Source organism: Rutidosis leptorrhynchoides, chromosome 3 (genome assembly GCF_046630445.1).
Source record: "Rutidosis leptorrhynchoides isolate AG116_Rl617_1_P2 chromosome 3, CSIRO_AGI_Rlap_v1, whole genome shotgun sequence".
In the NCBI taxonomy this organism is placed as follows: domain Eukaryota; kingdom Viridiplantae; phylum Streptophyta; class Magnoliopsida; order Asterales; family Asteraceae; genus Rutidosis; species Rutidosis leptorrhynchoides.
In genome coordinates, this window is record NC_092335.1 from 339,700,997 (window position 1) to 339,722,601 (window position 21,605).

A 21,605-nucleotide genomic window follows, 5' to 3' on the forward strand; every position below is an offset into this window, starting at 1 on the left:
AGGAAAGCCATGCCACCGGTAACAACAAAACGACGTGCCCATACAAAAGTGCATATCAGCACCGGTCTCCTTCGCTTATCACCATGAATAATTAACTCTCCCCCACTTAGGGTCTTCACACGAATAAACTTATCATGGCATGCAATATCGGCTCTATAACGATCGAGCCAATCCATACCAACGACAATATCAAAGTCGCCCAAGGTCATTGGAATAAGATCAATTTTAAAGGTTTCAGCACCAAAAACAACATCACAATTTTCACACACATCAACCACTAGCACCGTCTTGCCGTCCGCTATTTCGACTTCTATCAGACGACTTAACTTAGCTAACGGTCTATTAAGTTTAGGCACAAATTTAGGAGACACAAACGACAAATTTGCACCGCTATCGAAAAGAATCATTGCCGGATTAGAATTAACCATGTAAGTACCTGAGACAACTTCGTGCGATTGTTTGGCTTCATCATTGGTCATCAAATAGTTGCAACCCCTAGCCGTACCCGCTGCCTTCTCTAACCGTTTCACATTGTCGTTTCGCAAGTCGGGACACTCCGGCTTCTTATGCCCTTCTTTGCCGCAATTAAAACAAGTGACTTTGTTTCCGGAACGTGGTTTCGGACACTCACGAGCCATATGACCCGGTTGCCCACAATTGTAGCACGTATAAGAAAACCCGCCGGTAGTGCCCTTCTTTGCACTATTGACACTTTCGGCCCCCCTCTTGCTCTTGCTCTTCTTGCTTGAGGCGTTAGAGTAACTAAAACCTTCAAATTTTCTTTTGGAAAACATGAAATCACTCTTTCTTGGAACCTCCGGCTCAAAACCCCGAGCCAACTCGAACAATTCATCAAAAGACTTAGCCATACCCTGACTAATCTTCCCCTTGTACTCATCATTCAAAGTACGGTAGAAATCCTTCATGAGCTTATGATCATCACCCACATATTCCGGGCAAAAACGAGTCTTTGCCAAGAATGTACACTTGAGGGTAACCAAATCCATGGAACCTTGTTGCAAATGGTGCAACTCGTCCCGGATTCTATCGAGATCGGATGAAGTTCGGTATTCTCTGAAAAATTCTTTCTTGAACTCCTCCCATGTCAAGCCCATACATTGTTCTTCACCAAACAAGTTGATTTTATCGTCCCACCACAACTTAGCTTCTTCGCGTAACATGCTAGAACCATACCTCATCTTCTTTTCGGGAGGACATTCCGCGGTACGGAAAGCTCCCTCAATATCGGAGATCCAACATGTACTTTTTAAAGGATCCCACACCCCATTAAACATCGGGGGTTGAGCATCCTTGAAGTTCTTGTAGTGGAAGTCCCGCCTTCCTTCGCCTCCTTCACCGCGAGGATAGATATTCCTAGCGTCAAGGGCCTCTTCGATAGTGGCCTTCATTCGTTCATTAATTAGATCGGTTATTTGCTCATCAACCGAATCTTGGAAGACCTTTCGAACGTCCGCAAGAAAATCCGATTTTAACTTCTTAAAGATGGCCTCAACCTTGGTTGAAAACTCGGCGTCCCCGCTTGTACTTCCATTATCATGTTCGGGACCGTTTCTCGTCTTCATTCTATAAAACGAATTAGGTTAAACCACAAAACAGAAGGACAGATTACATATATACATACATATACGCCACACTACTCCATCTCGCTCAACAATCGTCGTACATTACTTGTTTGACACGATTTGCACTCGTAGTGATGGTAGCTAGTCATTACTACGCGAGCACGTCGCGTTAACTCGCTAGTACAACGTCCTTCTCGCTTGATGATTGCTAAACACACACAACAAATAGCGCATGATTAGTTCACATAAACCTATGCACTAACCATCCCGGTCCGACCCAAGATCCTACAAGTCCCGCATAAATGCGCACACAAAAAGTCTAAGTCTAGGCGCCTATCTCAAGTCACCTAAATCCCTTAGACCATGCTCTGATACCACTTGTAACAACCCGACTTCATAAACCCAAAAACGCGTACCAAAAAAAAAAATTTAAGGCAGTGCATCTGGACGGCGTCCAGATTCCTGGACGGCGTACAGCTCAGAAAAGTGGGACGGCGTCCAACGTTTGGGATGGCGTCCAGCTCAAACAACTGGGACGGCGTCCAAGCAATTGGGACAGCGTCCCAATGGTCTTCCAGCTACTGATCACGGGTCCAACTCACACGAGCGGAAAACCCGCTTCCCGACACATTCAAACGAAAACCTTTTTACCACAAGTCAATATAAGTGAAACTAAGAGATTTTCATCATCAAATCAAGTTTTACATAATCGAGCCCACATCGCCCATTTTACGAGTTCCGTTCAAAAATAAAAGTTTCGACCAAATATAAGTTTAAGTTCCAAACGACATTAGAGCATGGTGTTTGGGGTTAAACTACCCAATCTCGGTCGAACTCCAAAAGCTAATACCCAAAAGCATCCCCTAACAAAACAAGTGGGAGATCACTAATCCAATTGAACGCTCTTACCCTTGTCAACGCCCGAGCCTATAAAAAGGTAAACAACGAGAGGGTAAGCAAAGCTTAGTGAATGCAATAATTATACGAATACATATATAATTATACCTACTTGCATACACTTACACAACCGCAAACATGCTAGCAAACAACATTAGCTTATCGTCGCAATAACAAGCTATAATTCACCAATACCCCCAAGCTAGCATAACAACCGCATATAAATATAACTCGAATAATATAATATGCTTACAACACAAATAACCATGGTTAACCAATAGTACAAGGGAACGGCGCTCGCGAAAACGCCATCGGTGTTCATAACATCCGTTAGGGCACTTAACACCTCTCACCACTAACCCCTAGGGTGGCACCTTAACACCTCGGCACATCACCCCGAGTGGCATCTTAACACCTCGATGCAACACTCATTATTTTACGGAGTGGTGTCTTAACACCTCGATACTACACTCCTAGGTGGCATCTTAACACCTCGATGCTACACCTGAGTGGCATCTTAACACCTCGATGCTACACTCTTCACGTGAAACGTGGTGTCTTAACACCTCGACACTACACCTTTCACGCTACAACAAATAGATACATTATATACATACGCATATAATTATTCCACTCACCTCAAAGTCTTCGTGTAAGATAACCGAACTTGCAACGTCAATGTAACGTACCTATTACATTTTAGCACATAATCAATTCACAACTCAAGTCGATCAAGCAACTCACTTAACAATCTAGAGTCTTTTGACCCTAAGTGCAATCCCGACCCATTTTGCACCTTTAACCCTAATAATGGGTTAACTTCACCAAAAACCCTAACTTTAACCAATTAAGGTCTTAACACACTTTTAACCACAAAGTTAACTCGTTTTCATACATGCAAGACAACCTAGGTCAACAAAGACCCATTTGACCCATTTCTAGGTCAACACACCCATTTGGGTCACCCACAACCCAAATCACACCCACTAACATTAACTATAAGTGTATTAGTATTTACTTAGGTCTTTAAGACCCATTTACACCATTTACCCTTTCAAAACCCTAAGTTAGTCACCATTTGGGTCTTCATGACCCAAACTTACCCAAAACCCCCAAATCACTCATACATGGGTTTTATGTACAACATTAACCCAAACCCTAACCTTTAAACATATTTACTAGAGAAATCAATTTTAGGGCTTACCACCACAATCAAAACGAAGCTAACGAGGAGATGAACAACTTCGATGCTCGAGCTAGAACCCGAAACAAGCTTCTTCCTCTCCTATTTGAGCTTTCTCACACTTAAGAGCACCCTCTCTCTAGAATTAAAGTAGATGATGTTTGGTGGTTGTGAATGGAGTAATGAGACTCCCAAAACTGATCTAGGGCTTTAGAATTCGTCCAAGAAGCGAAATTACCAAAATACCCATCTAAAATAATTAATAGCAAATAGACATGCCTGCCAGCCATTCTGGACGGCGTCCAGGTCTTCAAACTGGGACGGCGTCCTAAATGTTTGGACGGCGTCCAAACCCAAAAAGGAAAACAGGATCTTACACAAATGATGGTTCCTACATGTGTTAGGTGACTCACATGGGCTGCTAAGAGCTGATCATTAGAGTGTATATACCAATAGTACATACATCTAAAAGCTGTGTATTGTACGAGTACGAATACGGGTGCATACGAGTAGAATTGTTGATGAAACTGAACGAGGATGTAATTGTAAGCATTTTTGTTAAGTAGAAGTATTTTGATAAGTGTCTTGAAGTCTTTCAAAAGTGTATGAATACATATTAAAACACTACATGCATATACATTTTAACTGAGTCGTTAAGTCATCGTTAGTCGTTACATGTAAATGTTGTTTTGAAACCTTTAGGTTAACGATCTTGTTGAATGTTGTTAACCCATTGTTTATTATAACAAATGAGATGTTAAATTGTTATATTATCATGATATTATGATATATAATATATCTTAGTATGATGTATATACAGTTAAATGTCGTTACAACGATAATCGTTACATATATGTCTCGTTTCGAAATCATTAAGTTAGTAGTCTTATTTTTACATATGTATTTCATTGTTAATACACTTAATAATATATTTAATTATCATTTAACATAATTAACTAAGTGTATCAATATCTTAATATGATTCATATGTACCTAGTAAGACGTTGTTATAACGATAATCGTTATATATATCGTTTTCGAGTTTCTTAAATTAATAGTCTCATTTTTATGTATATAACTCATTGTTAAAATACCTAATGAGATACATACTTATAATAAAAATCATGTTAACTATATATATAACCATATATATGTCATCGTATAGTTTTTACAAGTTTTAACGTTCGTGAATCACCGGTCAACTTGGGTGGTCAATTGTCTATATGAAACCTATTTTAATTAATCAAGTCTTAACAAGTTTGATTGCTTAACATGTTGGAAACACTTAATCATGTAAATAACAATTTCATTTAATATATATATAAACATGAAAAAGTTCGGGTCACTACACTTCATTGCTGAGCCACTTCATGTTCTTGAATTGCTGAGTACACATCATGTGCTGATTGAAGAACACTGTCTACCTTGTGCTGGTAGACTGAGCAGTAAACTAAACACTCGACACAGCTATATCTGCTGTCTATACATAAACAAACTTGTGCTGACTGCACATAACACTTTAGTGCAAATAAATTACAGTTTTGTCATAATTAAATCCTTAATTATTTTGGGGACTCAACAAGTTGTTATGGAGATTATAGTTGAGAGCCGAGAAGAAGTTTATTCGAGGTAATTTGAAGTGGTTTTGATCAGTTTTCAGTAATATATATGATCTAAGTTATTTTGGCTAATCAACAAGGCAAGATATAAGTTTTTTGAGCTGGAAACTGAGTTTAGGCATTTGCGCAGCGCAGATATGTTTGCGCGTCGCGGGGTAACACGTGTTTTCAGGTCATCAAGTTGTTAAAAACTGGACATGATTTCTCATGCACTAAGGCGCGCCGCGATTGGCATTGCGCGCCACGGTTGTTCACGTAGTAAGTCGCTGCGCGGTAATTGGGTTGGCCAGATACGAGGAAAGGGGTATAAAAGGCAGTTTTTTTACTCTAACTTCCACAATCTTCACTTTTACGATTTCCATAGTGTTAAAGGTGATTTTTAGGTGGATTTTGGGGAATTCCAACACCACCAAAGCAAGGCAATCATTCCAGGATCATCATTCAATCCGTTCTTCCTTCATGATTCTTCATTTAATTAGGTTGATTCTTTGTTTCATACAATGAATTTATATTTGATTATTTGTTTAATTTTGGTTTTAGCCATGATTGTTAGCTAAATCTTTATGTTTGTCTAGACTAATAAACTTATGTGTTGGATATTATTTTCATTAGTTGTTGGATTATAAGTATTTTGGTATGAAGTTTGAATACATGAACACACTTGATGAAACTTGTTTTTTTCGATTCAATTAGGTGTATGTTTGTTTGTTAGGACGAGAGTTTAACAATTTAATATACATACTTACAATTGGTTTGTAATAATTGGTTGTTTATTTAATCGGAGATGATAATAAATTGTATTCAAAATGCTAGACAATTTTGGAGTGAATCATACACAACGAGAGTTGGTGTGATTATTGATTACTACGAGAGTAGAGTCATAATTTAGGTCTTCATATCAGTGGGTCAACTTAATCACATCTAGGAGGTCTTAAGTAACGAGGAATTATGTGTTGTGTAATCTTAGTTGAAGTATCTGCACTAGGGAATTCCAGGTGGACTGATTAGGTGATTCACGTGCTTTAGTCTACAATTCACTACTACAGATCGGGACAATTAGTGCCCCACTTATAGATGTGTTCAGTAAATCACACGTCTAATTAAACATAAGGAACACGTCTAACTATTGTTTTTTTTTAAAAAAATTCGAAACACGTCTAAACAATAGACGGAACACGTCTAATTACAAACCAGCAACATGTCTAAATAACTATAACACCTCCAATTGGTAACCACGTCTATTTAGTTTTGCCAGGAACAAGTCTAATTAACAACGCGTCTAATTAGTTCTACCAGGAACACGTCTAATTAACAACACGTCAAATCTAAGGTTGTTATATATACGAATCTAACGAACGTTGACCGAATAGTATTTTTTAGTCAACACATATGGTTAAATAAATAATGTGACTAAAATAAACATAAGTTATATTAACCTATATAATGTAACATAATTATATTAGTTAAAGTTTATATAATTTATATTACTTTAGTTAATAGTTAAGTATTATAATAATTTGTGACACTTTCATAATTTATACAACTACATTGTAAATGCATATAATTAAATGATAAATTATGTAATTAAATGATAAACTTATTAATTTATTTACATTATTATTAAAACCGTAATATATATATATATATATATATATATATATATATATATATATATATATATATATATATATATATATATCGGGACAGGATCAATGGGGAAGTAACCAAGTGGGGGGAAGCAAAAAAAAAAATTTCTTTTTTTTTGGAATTTTTTTTCCGGCATCAAGATCACACGAAAATATGAACATATAGAAAAGACACTTCGTGATGAATGTTATTATTTAAACGATCGACAAAAATAACATTCAAGATAATATTGTTCGTGGACAATGTGAACGTTTTTTTTTTCATGTTTTGTGAAGTAAAATTTAGTCCGATTTAGAGTTTAGGGTTTAGGGTTTAGGGTTTAGGGTTTGGTGTTTTGGGTTTATTCCATAAACCTAAAACACCAAACCCAAACCCTAAACCCCAAACCCTAAACTCTAAACCGTTCGTGTTAAAAACTCAATCTAAATCCTAATTCTAAACCCTAAATCTAAACCTTAAATTTCTAAGCCCTAATATCAAAACCCTATAAACCCTAATATCTAAACCCTAATATCTAAAACCTCAACATACGCTCGAAAAACACGATAATTGTTATATATTACTTCTTCGAGCATTTTTCCGCCAAAATAAAAATATTTATCACAAAGTGTCTTTATTAAAAGTTCATATTTTCATCCAATCTATAATGTTCGTGAACAAAGTTTTTTCAAAAAATGAAAGAAAAAAAATTTGCTTCTCCCCGATTGGTTACTTCCCCCTTGATCCTACCACTATATATATATATATATATATATATATATATATATATATATATATATATATATATATATATATATATATATATATATATATATATATATATATAGCTAAAAGTTCAAACGAGAACATAAAAAAGGCGAGAACTGCGAGAACTTTTGATTTATAAAGATGTTCACATGTAACTAGATTGAATCACAAATAAATATTGATGAAGAGTATGAATGAACATAAAATAGTTGAAAAACACTTATATTTTACCTATATAATTAAATATATAGTTTCTCGTGTACATGTGCATATTTGTTTCCGAACATGTGAACAGTTTCATATAATTAACAATTTAACATGTAATTTGAGCTAATGAACATATGTTTGTTAATGACATGTGCATTAACTAATATTTACATGTAATTTGTTGAATTTAAAAGCATAAAAACTATTAAATTAAATAGTTCTCGCAGTTCTTACCTTTTTAATGGTTCTTGTTTGAACCTGCCCCTATATATATATATATATATATATATATATATATATATATATATATATATATATATATATATATATATATATATATATATATATATATATATATATATATATATATATATATATATATATATATATATTATTAAATTCGGTTATTAAAATAGATAATAAGAAGAAAAAAAACTGATTTTATAAAATAAAATCTAGAACAAAATAATAAGCAAGATATAATTTGAAAATTTATTTAATTTACTTTTACATTTTTTTTTCTTCGGCCGATTTAATTAAATAGGATAATTTTTTTTTATTTTTTTTTTCTTATCAATGAAGGCATGTACATAAACCAAATAATGACCATATGCATTATTTAACAAACTCACTCTTAACAAAATTTCTTTGAATCGGTATTATCACTATTATTATTATTTATTTTTTATTAATAAATCCCCTAATTTTCACCTATAAATACCACATCAAATTTTATAAAAACTTTTTTCCTTAGTTTATAAAAGTTGGATAATCTGTGAAAATTGGAAACCAAATATTTTGGGTCGAAATAGTATTTTAGATATAATTAAACTTGTATTTTATCTAAACAGAAAATAAATACAAAGATAAATACAAAAATTTAAAACGTGATAGATTTATTTTTATTAAATTTTCTACAGTTTAATATACTGAAATAAATTTATTAAAATTTTATTTATATTTATTTGGTATATATTTGAATTAAATGTGAATTTAGATAAAAAAAAAATATATATATATATATAAATTCGGTATACAAAATATACGTATTAATCAAATATTATTATTTTAACTTAAGATCAGAAATAATTATATAAGAAATAATTATTATATATTTAATATTCCTACATAATTAAACTTTTAATACTTATAGTATAAGAATAACTTTAAATAAAGTAATGACGATAATACATATTAATAATAATTATACTATAACATATAATATAATAAGATTTATTATATAAGTAAACTAATCATATCATACCTATACGCCCTTAATACGTGAAGGTTATAATCAAAAGATAAACGTACAATTTATACGAACATCACCGCTACTTACGATCGTAAGGAGATGATGTCTATGGTTGCCATTTATGGGATAAGCTTGTAGATCGCGAATGTCATGACTTAGTTTCTGATCAAGAGTCATGGGCCCCGGTTACATCTGGCCATCCCCGACTTACTTGATAGCAACGAGGTTTGAGTTAAGTGGTACAACGTCTTGGTAAAGGATTATAACCCGAACTTTCTAAAACTAGGAACTTACTATAAGTGAAAACTTTCTATAAATAGTAACCTTCCGAAAATAGAAACTCTTTTCGTGAACCGTCACTGTTAATATAGTTACTATATAAATAAACATACTTTTGTCTGTTAGGCAATAAATGGTCAAACATTATATCTCTAGGTTGAGGTCTCGATTGCATTTCTTGCTTCTATTTCCGTTTGTGGATATTCTTCGTCGTGCTATATTAAGGTGAACTTCATAGCCCCACTTTTGCATACTTTATTGAATTTTTATAAATCTTGGGGTGAGACACATGCTTGTTTTTAACTAATTTACACTTTAGACACAAGTGCCTAAACATTTTGATATGCAACTTCATGAGACTTTTGTTGACTTGTATTCTTACATGCAAATCCCCACCATAATATCATTAATTGCTAAAATTCAAATGTGGGAAGCTTAATTATTGTGAATAGGCCTATTGAGAGCGACCTCTTTACCTATTGACCGATCGTCAAGGGGTACATAATAATGATTACCGACACACGCGCAGTGTCAGGGGTTTTAAATGTTTAGCTCGATATTATAACTCATGGCATATTGATTTTTTTTATATTAAATCTTGTGGTCTAAAAATTTATTATGATTATTAAACCTATGTTGTTCACTCAACCATTTTATTGACATTTAAGCATGTTTGTCTCAGGTGACGATTAGTTTATGTGCTGATGGTGATTGCTATATGTGTGCTGCCTTGCTTTGTAGTCTCGCATATTATGTTATCATTTATTAAACACTTGTCATTTACATTGGACTTATGATGTAAAACCTTATTTATTTCCACTGCTACAATTATTGTTTTTATAAAACGTCTCATTTAGAGTCGTTCTCTTTATATATACTTGTGTTATGATATTGAAAAGTCACAATTACCCCTGACCCTATTTGGGGGTGTGACAATTCGTACAAATTTTTTCATTTTCTAATGGAAACCTTGACTAATTCAATCATGATCAATAGAATAATATAACTACATTGATAAACTATACTGCTGATATGAACTGATCAAGGATGTTTTAAGCTTTTTGAACACTTTTAGATACCTCAATCATGATCTGCTTTGCTTATATATTTCCACTAGCTTTAAGAACCCGTGTGTTGCACGATGACTTAAAAAATCAGAACAGTAATATGTTAATGTTGTTACAGATTGTATGCGTGATCACATTTACGAATTACCTCACAGGCCACTTATGACACTTTCCATCATCATTCATCCAACTAAACGTCTTACGGTCTTACCACAGAGAAACATTAATACATATTCGGTCTGATAAACCACACACTAATACAAATCGAAAATCATAATGAGACAAACAGTTAGTGTGAAAAAATTGTAATCATATGCATTTTTTATTGCTAATGCTTCAACAATCTCTCGAATGATTTGAATGACAAGGGCGAGATAGCTGCAAAATAAGAAGAAAACCGGTTATACGTATGCTAAAAATCTAATAAGCATCAACAACTCCATCTAATATATAATCAAAATCACTGTTTCCTACAATTAAGGAGCCTGAACCATTGACCATAGGCTTCACCAGTAGCAAACCACTCTTTTAGTCAAAATAACAATTTGCATTGGAATCATTAATTTATCAATTATATAAAAATCATAACATCTAAACAAATTCAGAGAATTCTACTGAATTCATGTTGACCCCTCTCATTTGCACATCTGTTGTAATATTTTTCAAAACCTAATGCAACAAAAAAAATTCATGTACGTTAAGGATTACTGTTTTGACATCCCCATTAGATATGCAATGAGCAACTAAGAACCCAATAATCACAGTTACAACGTTTAATAAAATTGACTGAAACTTCAGTGTTGGTGCAATTTAAGTCTCTACTGAAATATAGATGCTTATGCATACACCATTTTCATGCAGCATGCTTATTCATGTGATTTGGTTGTTCTACATGATTATGGCAATTAATTACTTCGGTAATTGGTTGGACTTCTCTTCCACATTCTGAACAGTAACTGCATACCCAATCACAGTTTCTTAAGTCCCGGTAGAAGCTGGTCACACCTAAAGCAATAAAAAAAATTAAGAACCATTAATATTCTGTGAGGGTCAATATCATCATAGACGAAAGTTTACTTGCCTTTGATATTCCGCGAGGGTCGCTATCATCTAAATCTGTAAATGTTCAAGAATAGAATAAAAATCTATACTTGAAAGATTAAGGTAGCAAGACTTTGTTGCTAAATATTAAAATAGTGAAGACTTTGTTGCTAAGTATTTTAGAATAAATAATGGAAGTGTAGAATATATATAATTTGAAGGTTGGTTATATTATTTGAAGATTTTTTATCGTGTACAACTCGTGATTACAACTCCTATTTATAGACTACAATAAACTAACTTTCTTAACCTCTAAGAAAACTTAAGAGGTAAGTATCACGAATATCGATAATTTCTTAACAACTAAGAAAACTAAAATATCTAAGTATTCTTTACATATAAGAATACTTAATAACTAAGAATACTTAATAATTAAGAAAACTTAATAGCTAAGAATACTTAATAGCTAAGAATACTTAATAGTTAAGAAAACTTAATAGCTAAGAAAACTTAATAGCTAAGTTTTCTTAGTAACTAAGTTTACATAACATAAGACAAACGTCTAATAACAATCTTAGATACACTAACACTCCTCCTTAAGATTGTTGTTGGACATAATAAGTCGAGTCTTCAATTGATCTAGCTTCATTCCCGTGAGAGACTTTGTAAGCATATCTGTCAATTGATCATCAGAGGTGCAGTATTTCAGCTTGACTTCTCTATTCTTCTCGATTTTTCGAATAGCATGATATTTGACATTGATGTGTTTTGTTCTTCCGTGTTGCACCGGATTCTCTGCTATAACAATAGTAGACTTGTTATCACAATAGATGACTGTTGGACTTTCTTGAGTCAGATCCAAGTCGAACAGCAGCTTTCTTATCCAAACAGCATGATTCACAGCAGCCGCGATTGCAATATATTCTGCCTCTGCAGTAGATTGTGCGACAACGCTTTACTTCTTTGAGTTCCAACAAAATGCACCTGAACCAAGATTGAAAACATAACCAGAAGTACTCTTCATATCATCAACACTTCCAGCCCAATCACTATCAGAATATCCTTCAAGTTTCACATCTTTGTTTCTTTCAAACATAATCCCCAGATCGAGAGAACCAAGTATCTTAAGACTCTCTTGGAAGCTCCCAAGTGAGAACTAGTTGGTGAAGTCATAAACCTTGATAAGAAACTAGCTGCATAAGCTAAATCTGTTCTTAAGATTGTCAAATATAATAGACTCCCGATAATACTTCTGCATCGAGTTGGATCAGCTAGCTTCTCTCCATCTTCTTTAGACAACTTGCAAATAAAAACAAGTGGCGATGTGACTGATTTGCATGAAAACATGTTGAATCTCTTGAGCATGTCACTTGCATACTTTTTCTAAGAAATATAAACACCACTAGTTTGTTGTTTAAATTTCATGCCAATAAAATAATGCATGAATCCCAAATCTGACATTTCAAATTCAGATTTCATTTGTCTCTTGAACTCCTCAACAAGATTATCGTTGCTCCCGATCACAAGTAAATCATCAACATAGAGAGAAATAATCAGTACCTCTTGAGAATTTAATTATTTCACATAAAGAGTTGACTCATTTAGACTCCTCCTGAAATTATGCTTTATCAAATGAGCATCAATCTTAGAATACCAAGCCCTTGGTGCTTGCTTTAGACCATAAAGTGCCTTATATAGTCTGTATACTTTATCTACTTGGCCGGCTACTTCAAAGCCTTGAGGTTGCTTTACATAAATCTCCTCCTCAAGTTCAACATTCAAAAATGCAGATTTCACATCAAGATGATGAATTTTCAAATTGCGTTGAGCAGCTACGGCTAATAATAACTTGATCACGTCATGACGAGCAACTGAAGTGAAAGTCTCCCTAAAATCCACGCCTGCAATCTGAGAATATCCTTTCACTACTAATCTTGCTTTGTGTTTATGAACTGAACCATCGGGTTGAAACTTAGTTCTAAACACCCATTTGACACCTATTGCATTCTTACCCTTTGGCAAATCAACAAGCTTCCATGTTTCATTTTTCTTAATCATTTCAAGTTCTGCTTTTATGGCTTCATTCCATTCATCATGTTTGGAAGCTTCAATATAGCTTTCGGGCTCCATAACAACGTGATTACAAGACTCGTATACATCATCAAATTTTATGGTTCTCAATTCTTCGGTGTCAGTTGTGTCTTCGACATCAAATTCTGGATCATCATAATGAGATTCTTTTTGAAGATTTGAAATAGAAGCTTCATGCCTTTTAACTTCCTTCATATTCCAATTCCAGTAGGATCCTTCATCAACAGTCACATCTCTACTTTTGTAATCGACAAGTGATGCCATGAACAAGTGTTCAGTTGCTTCCTGATTTTCTTCAGAGACATTTGCCAACTGAAGTTCCTTTGTTTGGCCCTGATTTTTCTTTGCTCTACAATATTTATCAATATGTCCAAACTTTTTGAAAAAATTGCACTTAAAGTTTGGTTTATCTTTGAACCAACAATCAACTTCTTGATGATTTGTATTTTGACAAACTTTACATGGAGGGAAAATACCTCTCTTTGATGTTGAAGAGGAGCTTTGTGAATTTGAACTTTTATTTCCTTTATAATTTCCTCTTTTATATGTGTTCTGTCTTGAATTCCCAGCCTTGTTAATTTTGAAAGAAGCTTGAAAAGCACCTTCAACCTTTTCTTCGGATCTCATAGAGACCCTTTATTCTTGTGCTTGAAGTTTGCTTGTTAGTTCAGAAACTCTAAGCATGCTAACATCACAAGATTCTTCTATTGCGGAAATTTTGGCTTCAAACTTTTGAGGAACACTTATCATTGTCTTCTCCACCACTTTCTGGTCTGAAATCTTATCACCATGAAGTCTAATTTGATTAACAACATCCATTATTCGCGATGAATAATCTTTCACGAGTTCATCATCGTTCATTTTCAACAATTCAAACTATCGTCTGAGAGTCATAATCTGACAGCTTTTACTCTATCAGAACCTTCATAGGTATCTTGGATTTTATCCCACACAGCTTTTGGTGTGTCCAAGTCCATTATTAAGGTGAAAATTTGATCAGTAAGTCCTGAATGTAAACAGGTAAGTGCCTTATCTTTCTTCAGCAACTCTTCTTCATAATTTCTTAGTTGAGCAACAGTTGGGTTTGCTCCGAGTGCTGGAGGATCTTCATTAGTCTCTAAAACCTTTCATAAACCTTGAGACTTCAAATATGTCTTCATCTTTACTGCCCAAATGTGATAGTGCAACCCATTAAATGTCGGAATTGCTGGAGCAGTTGAACTAGATGCCATGTATAGTCTAAAATTTCTTTAACGTAAATAAAACAGCCCCTTAAGAAGAAAGCTCTGATACCACTGTAAATGTTCAAGAATAGAATAAAAATCTATACTTGAAAGATTAAGGTAGCAAGACTTTGTTGCTAAAGATTATAATAGCAAGACTTTGTTGCTAAGTATTTTAGAATAGATAATGGAAGTGTAGAATATATATAATTTGAAGGTTGGTTATATTATTTGAAGATTTGTTATCTTGTACAACTCGTGATTACAACTCCTATTTATAGACTACAATAAACTAACTTTCTTAACCTCTAAGAAAACTTAAGAGGTAAGTATCACGAATATCGATAATTTCTTAACAACTAAGAAAACTAAAATATCTAAATATTCTTTACAGATAAGAATACTTAATAACTAAGAATACTTAATAACTAAGAATACTTAATAATTAAGAAAACTTAATAGCTAAGAATACTTAATGACTAAGAATACTTAATAGCTAAGAATACTTAATAGTTAAGAAAACTTAATAGCTAAGAAAACTTAATAGCTAAGTTTTCTTAGTAACTAAGTTTACATAACATAAGACAAACGTCTAATAACAATCTTAGATACACTAACAAAATCATCATCATTGTTGTTTGAAGGCGCACTCAATATTTTGGATGAGCATGAAGGATACTTATCAGCAAGATTCGATGTATATCAACATTTTTGATGCATCGCCAACAAAAGAATCTTGAACGGTGTTTCCACAATAATTAACGTTATTACAAAAAATAATCTAACTTTAAACGAAAAAAAAAACACAATGATTACACGTTGTTATAGATAACTCTTTTAATGTTATTACCAAAAATAATCTAACTTTTTGAAACAATTTTATAAGTAAGGTTTCCAGAAGAAATTTTGACCCATTCAACCAATATCTTTTAACCTAAATCAACCCATTCATAAGCACACAAGCCAAATTCCGGCATACTATGAAATTGGCAGTTGTACGTCTCAAAAATACATCAAATCAAATCATAAAACAAAAAGACCAAGATCTCACCTTTAATCGAACAGTTGAAATGTTCCCTGACTCTTCATTAGAGACATAGCTCGTATTCACCGATCCCATTATTGCTGATGATGAAAGTTTCAACGCAGAAGGCATATCATCTTCACGCTTGAACGTATAATTCACAACATTTTCACTCGTTTTATTAACCTTCTTACTTCCTGCATGTTTATTACTCTGTATCATTTCTTGCTGATCTCACAAGATTCTCAATAATTATATGAACCTGTTTTCGGTTCCTTACATGATTTATAATCTCGGGATTCAAATCTTTCGAAAGTCCACTTGGTGCAGTCATTTTCGTAAACCTATCCACTTGTTCATTCTTTGCAATTTCTATTTTTTTTTTCCGATCCCCATTTCATTCACCCGTTTTCATCGGGTCACGTTCTCCACGCGTACTTCCACACTCGGATAATGATACTCGGGGTTTTACGTGAACAAAATCGTTGTACGAAAGAAATGGATCGTAAACCATAGTACTCGAAACATCTTCTGAGGTTAGATCGATCGAAAAACCTCTCGATTTTACACAATTAGTCCCTTAGATACAATATGGGATATTAACTTTTGCACTGAGATCAAATAATGAACTTTTTATTTTCCCTAGATAACATCGATAGGTTAATTTTAAATTTCTAACACAGCAAAATTTACAAACTTCTAAAAAAGTAATTCAAAAGTCTAAAATTCACAAATTAACTCATGATTTACCTTGAGAATGAAAAAAAAAAAAAAAGATTATAGGCCTCTGATTTTGGCTCTTTTTGGTTATAATATTTTCAGTAGTTCTGGGACTATATAAAGTGTAGTTTCATTAGAACTGATCACACACCTGCGATTTAAACGAATTATAATAAACAATTCCATTTAAGCTGGATACATATGGAAATATACGCTCTATTCATAGCAGTAGATAATTATGAAATGGGACAAACACTCAACATTATACCACCACCAAACACAAAAAGATGGGTCAGAATAGTACTCAATTGTATGATTAATGTATTCATCTGGTGCAACCAAAGGGCATATATAATTAAAGTAAGGTTGCAAAATCATAGTGTTTGGAACAGAGGGATACTTATCATATTGTTTATATGATCAGAGTCTCAAATCAACAGTTATTTATCGAATATAGGCTCGTGTCAATACAATTTGACACAAAAGTCACTTTTAAGAGCAATCCAACACACCCAATCCACCTCCTTTCAGTTGATAAAGTTGGAACACACCTAATATGTCCCCGCAAGCCGCACAATCATCTATTTTGTCAGCATGTTTCTGGAACACGAGTACTATATATGATATGCAAGACAATAGTAGACATACATGAGCATATATCATTCAAGGAAGATTAATAAAATTGACGAATGAAACATAATCAATAAGTTAGTATTATTAATCTGAAACCTAATCTCTTTGTGGGTGCAATAGACAATAACCAATATCAGAATCTCTCAATTTTAATACAAAGGTTTTGATCCAAAAAGAAAAATAGGAAAGGTTAGTGAAGATTGGTACCTGAACAAATCAAATTCAAGCAACAAAAAAAAAGACATAATTTTAACTATATATCAGTCAAACTACATGCTGTCAATTAAAAACACCATGGTTAGAAAATTATAAAATGTGCAGTTGTTTTAAAAAGTAATTTTAAAAGTAGAAGATACCTCATTTGGATACTTTGGATACTGATATAATGTAAACGTCTGACCATAGCATAGATAAGGTACAAACACCATGATGTTCCTACATAACACAATTGAAACATAAATAAATATCACAATTCAAGATTCCAGTCATCAAAGGAACACAAAATATGATAGAGAACTGAAAACTCAATGTACAATTAGATTCCATTAAAATACAACTTGAAGCTCATTTGATGATTAGGTTTGTGCCTGAGTTATATTAACCAAAAGCCTGTGTAAAGTGTATAGTGTATTGTATATACAATCATAATAAATACTATATTTGTTACTTCTTCTTTATAAGAATAAATTTGAATAACATCTCAACCCATATGTACACGCCATATACACAAATATGTGATATTTAATAATAGAGTCGACACCAGGCTGAGATTAAGCTTACTAAATCACTCACGAGCTGAGATGTTGTTTAATTAATACCTTCACGATAATTCATATTTATATTGACATATAAAATTTCATACAAACCTTTAGTAGAGCATCAGTTTAACTATATATCTATTGATGTATATACAAAGTGTTTATTATAATTTATTCATGAAAAGTGTCCTAGTTTATGTTGTCATAACACCTCAGCCTTTACTATTGCATCACCAAAATCAGTTACCTTAACGGCCTGTATTTTACATATTACATGAAATTTAACATATAGTTTGCTGATATCCTACTTTTAATGAGTACTTGAGAGCTTCAAACAACTAAGCAGCAGTTATAAATCAGTAAAATGAGACGAATTTGGGTAGTACCTTACGTGTTTTCGTGAATTTTTTTTTCAGCAAACATAGTGAATCAGTGCAATCTATCACTCTGTCAAATCAAACAATATACAGTATCGATCTTGTTTATTTTATAATTCAACATATCATACATAGCTTCATGGCACAATCATCAAACAATTTCCATATGACCTAATACAGAAAAACAATGATTTAATTGATTATATTTATATCAAAATCGTACAATCAAAAAATACAAATATGAATGTATGGTGATTTTGAATTACCTATCAAAAGATAATCAAACGGGAAAAATACAAAAAAAATTACAGACCTTGAAACGTACCATCGTTTGATTATTGTTCAGGTAATGAATATTTGGTGATTTTATTTGGGAATTGTATGCAAAATATGAAACCCTAGTAGACAGAATCAACAAAACGACGACCGTAGGGTTAAGTAGAATTACACGGAACATACGGTAGAAAATCGATCAGAGATCGGTGTAGGAGAAGAGAGTTTACGATTAGGGTTTCACACAGTTTAATTGGTGAGTTTAATCTCCAGCGTGGATTGTCGTAGGTTAATAGAGAGATTAGAGATAAATTAGCATCTTTTATTCTGTAATTTACACGTGGCCGCATAATTAGCAGCTAATGTGACATGTGGCACATGCCATATAATAGGTTATTATTATTATTATAATAGACTAGTTTAATACCCGCGAATTCGTGGGATTTTGAAAGCGAAATTTTTGCACACCAAGATTTTGAATTTAGTTATAATAAATAAATATGTGTGTGTGTGCGCGTGTGCGTATTTTACAGGTAGGTTTAAACATATTTGTATCCAAGAGATATGAAGTATGCAGAAAATTCAACATATTATATTATATAATACACATCAGAGAAATAGATCTGAATGAATAAGACACATGTAGTGTAATATTATAATCTAAACTCAGTAACGTATCAAATGTCCTATTGCATCTTAGCCCATGCCAAGTTCTGGTCAATACGACAGAATCATCACAAAGGGAATGATAATATAACTATACATTCGAAGAAGAAGGTTAGTGTTCTATACTTTTATGTGATTTTACCTTGAATACTACACTGGTTTCAGTTTTCTTCTATTATGATCCTGAAATACAACATTTAAATCATAGCCTGTAATTTAAGGTATCATTTACAAGTTGACTATTACTAAGACCACTATTGTCCCTGAACCTACTTATTAACATTATTGACAGACCACATAAAGTAATAAATATGTAGAAGATTAAGTACAACAATATATGACTAAACCATATGCTGAAATACAACTACAAAATCAAACTACTAATTAATTTTACATGTTTTTGGCTCATTCAACATTTATACATTTAAGAGGATAAAACACAATTCAGTACGACCCATTAATAAATGACTTGGGTGGTAATTAACTCCAATAGGTGTAATAAATTTCATTGATAGGACCATGACATAGAACTAAAACGAAATCAGAAGGTTATGTTGCAGAGGAGTTATTGTAGTATTTCTTCCTCCATGTAACGACCTTAACACGTATTTTCCTTCTTCATCAGCCATTATGAATGATTATTTGAAAATTAGAGTTTACCCTCCATTGCAGATACAGTTAATTTTTATATGTATATATGTGACTATTGAGTTTATATTTATACAGTTATTTCAATGAATTCGAAATAAATATATTGGAGGGAAAAATTTGATTGTTCGAAAAGTTTTGAGTTGTAGTTTTGAGGAGGGATTAATACATTTGTAAGGATGAAACCGTTAGTTTAAAACATATTATTTGTAACCACCCACAAAAAAACTCTAACCAACATTTATAATCTGAAGGCAGTATATATTACTCTGTTTAAATAAAAAAAAATCAGTGTTGAAAAAAAAAACGTATTTAGCTAACATGTTGATACAGTTCATACAGTAGATAATAAAAAAATAAAGATAATTGAGCTTACATGGTTATCACTTATCAATGATGTCATAAGCCATTGAATAAGAATTAGCAAAGTGGACCTTAAAACACATAACCTGTATACAAAGAAAACAACAGGAAATCATAAAATATATCATGCATACATATAGCTTAGTATGCTTAATCGATTAAATATTATGCCTAATAACATATATCTAAAACGATATAACCCACCTTTAAACCAAACCCCTAATTTCGTTGATGCAGTAACGGTTAAACCAAAGATTCATTCAGGAGCAACTGAATTACAAATAATATAATAAAGATACGTGGAACGTGTGAATTCATCGCAAAGTTCACTCTTATAAACAAACCTGGAAACAATAATATAAATTATAATGTACTGCTGATTATACAATACCTGACATGAATTAGGTGTGGAAGATTGGATATTTATAATTCTTCGTTATATATTCCAAATAAGCAGGCAGCATTAATTCTCCCGGTTGTTAGTGACTTTATTCAATTCTCATCTGTTTTATCCGCAACCAGCTTCTATACATTCATTGCTTCAAAATTAGGGTTTTAATTTTTGGGGTTCCATGTATGTAACAAGATTATCAACGAATTGCTTCGGATTTAGGGTTTATTGATGTTGGTGTTAGATAGGGTTTTCTCTACGATTTATTGGAGTGGCGGTTGAGGGAAAAAAAAATTAGGTTAGGGAAACTGATTATTTTCATAATATGGATGGAAGTAAAGTAGGGGTATGAAGAACAATATGTTTGATCAATATTTTGGGTTCCTGTAAGATTAATTGATACGGAATAAGTATCCATTAACATGACGGTGATGAGCAGAAAGGTATTAGGTTCCAGAGAGAAAAATTGAGCGTCATTATTTGTGAAGGGAAAGTTTTGTGATGAATGCGGTTTTACTGATGAAATAACTCCCCGTACTTTTTAGAGGGTAAGTTTGTTTAGGGGCATAATGGGAACACTCTTTAATATGAGAGAGACAATTCTTAATGTAGATAAATATTCACCATCAGATTTTCCTTGATAGTTTACTAATGTATGGCTAGGATTGGATTTCATAAGAAATCTTCTTTTAATCTTAATTAATATCCACTCTGTAGAGAAGATATGTAGAGAAGATATATAGATTTGACCTTATAGACAAAAGAATCCAAATCGACTTGTTTATCCTCCATAAACTGTATATACATTAAAGAGAAAACAAAAGAAGACCCAAAAAAAAATAAAAGGCCACTGTAGCGAACGTCTTTTCAACCTTTTTTGAAACCCATTTATTTTCAATATTTAAATATTACATAT

The 21,605-nt window shown here is 32.8% G+C and overlaps 1 long non-coding RNA gene across 1 annotated transcript; it reads right to left on the reverse strand.

The window, feature by feature from the left end:
* Nucleotides 1-16,889: 16,889 nt before the first annotated feature.
* Nucleotides 16,890-19,013, reverse strand: LOC139897525 (uncharacterized). The gene is made up of 4 exons (XR_011776627.1): nucleotides 18,674-19,013; nucleotides 18,363-18,519; nucleotides 17,570-17,648; nucleotides 16,890-17,194 (listed from the first exon to the last, which is right to left on the reverse strand). It is a non-coding gene; the product is annotated as an uncharacterized lncRNA (long non-coding RNA).
* Between the last annotated feature and the right edge of the window lie 2,592 nt (nucleotides 19,014-21,605).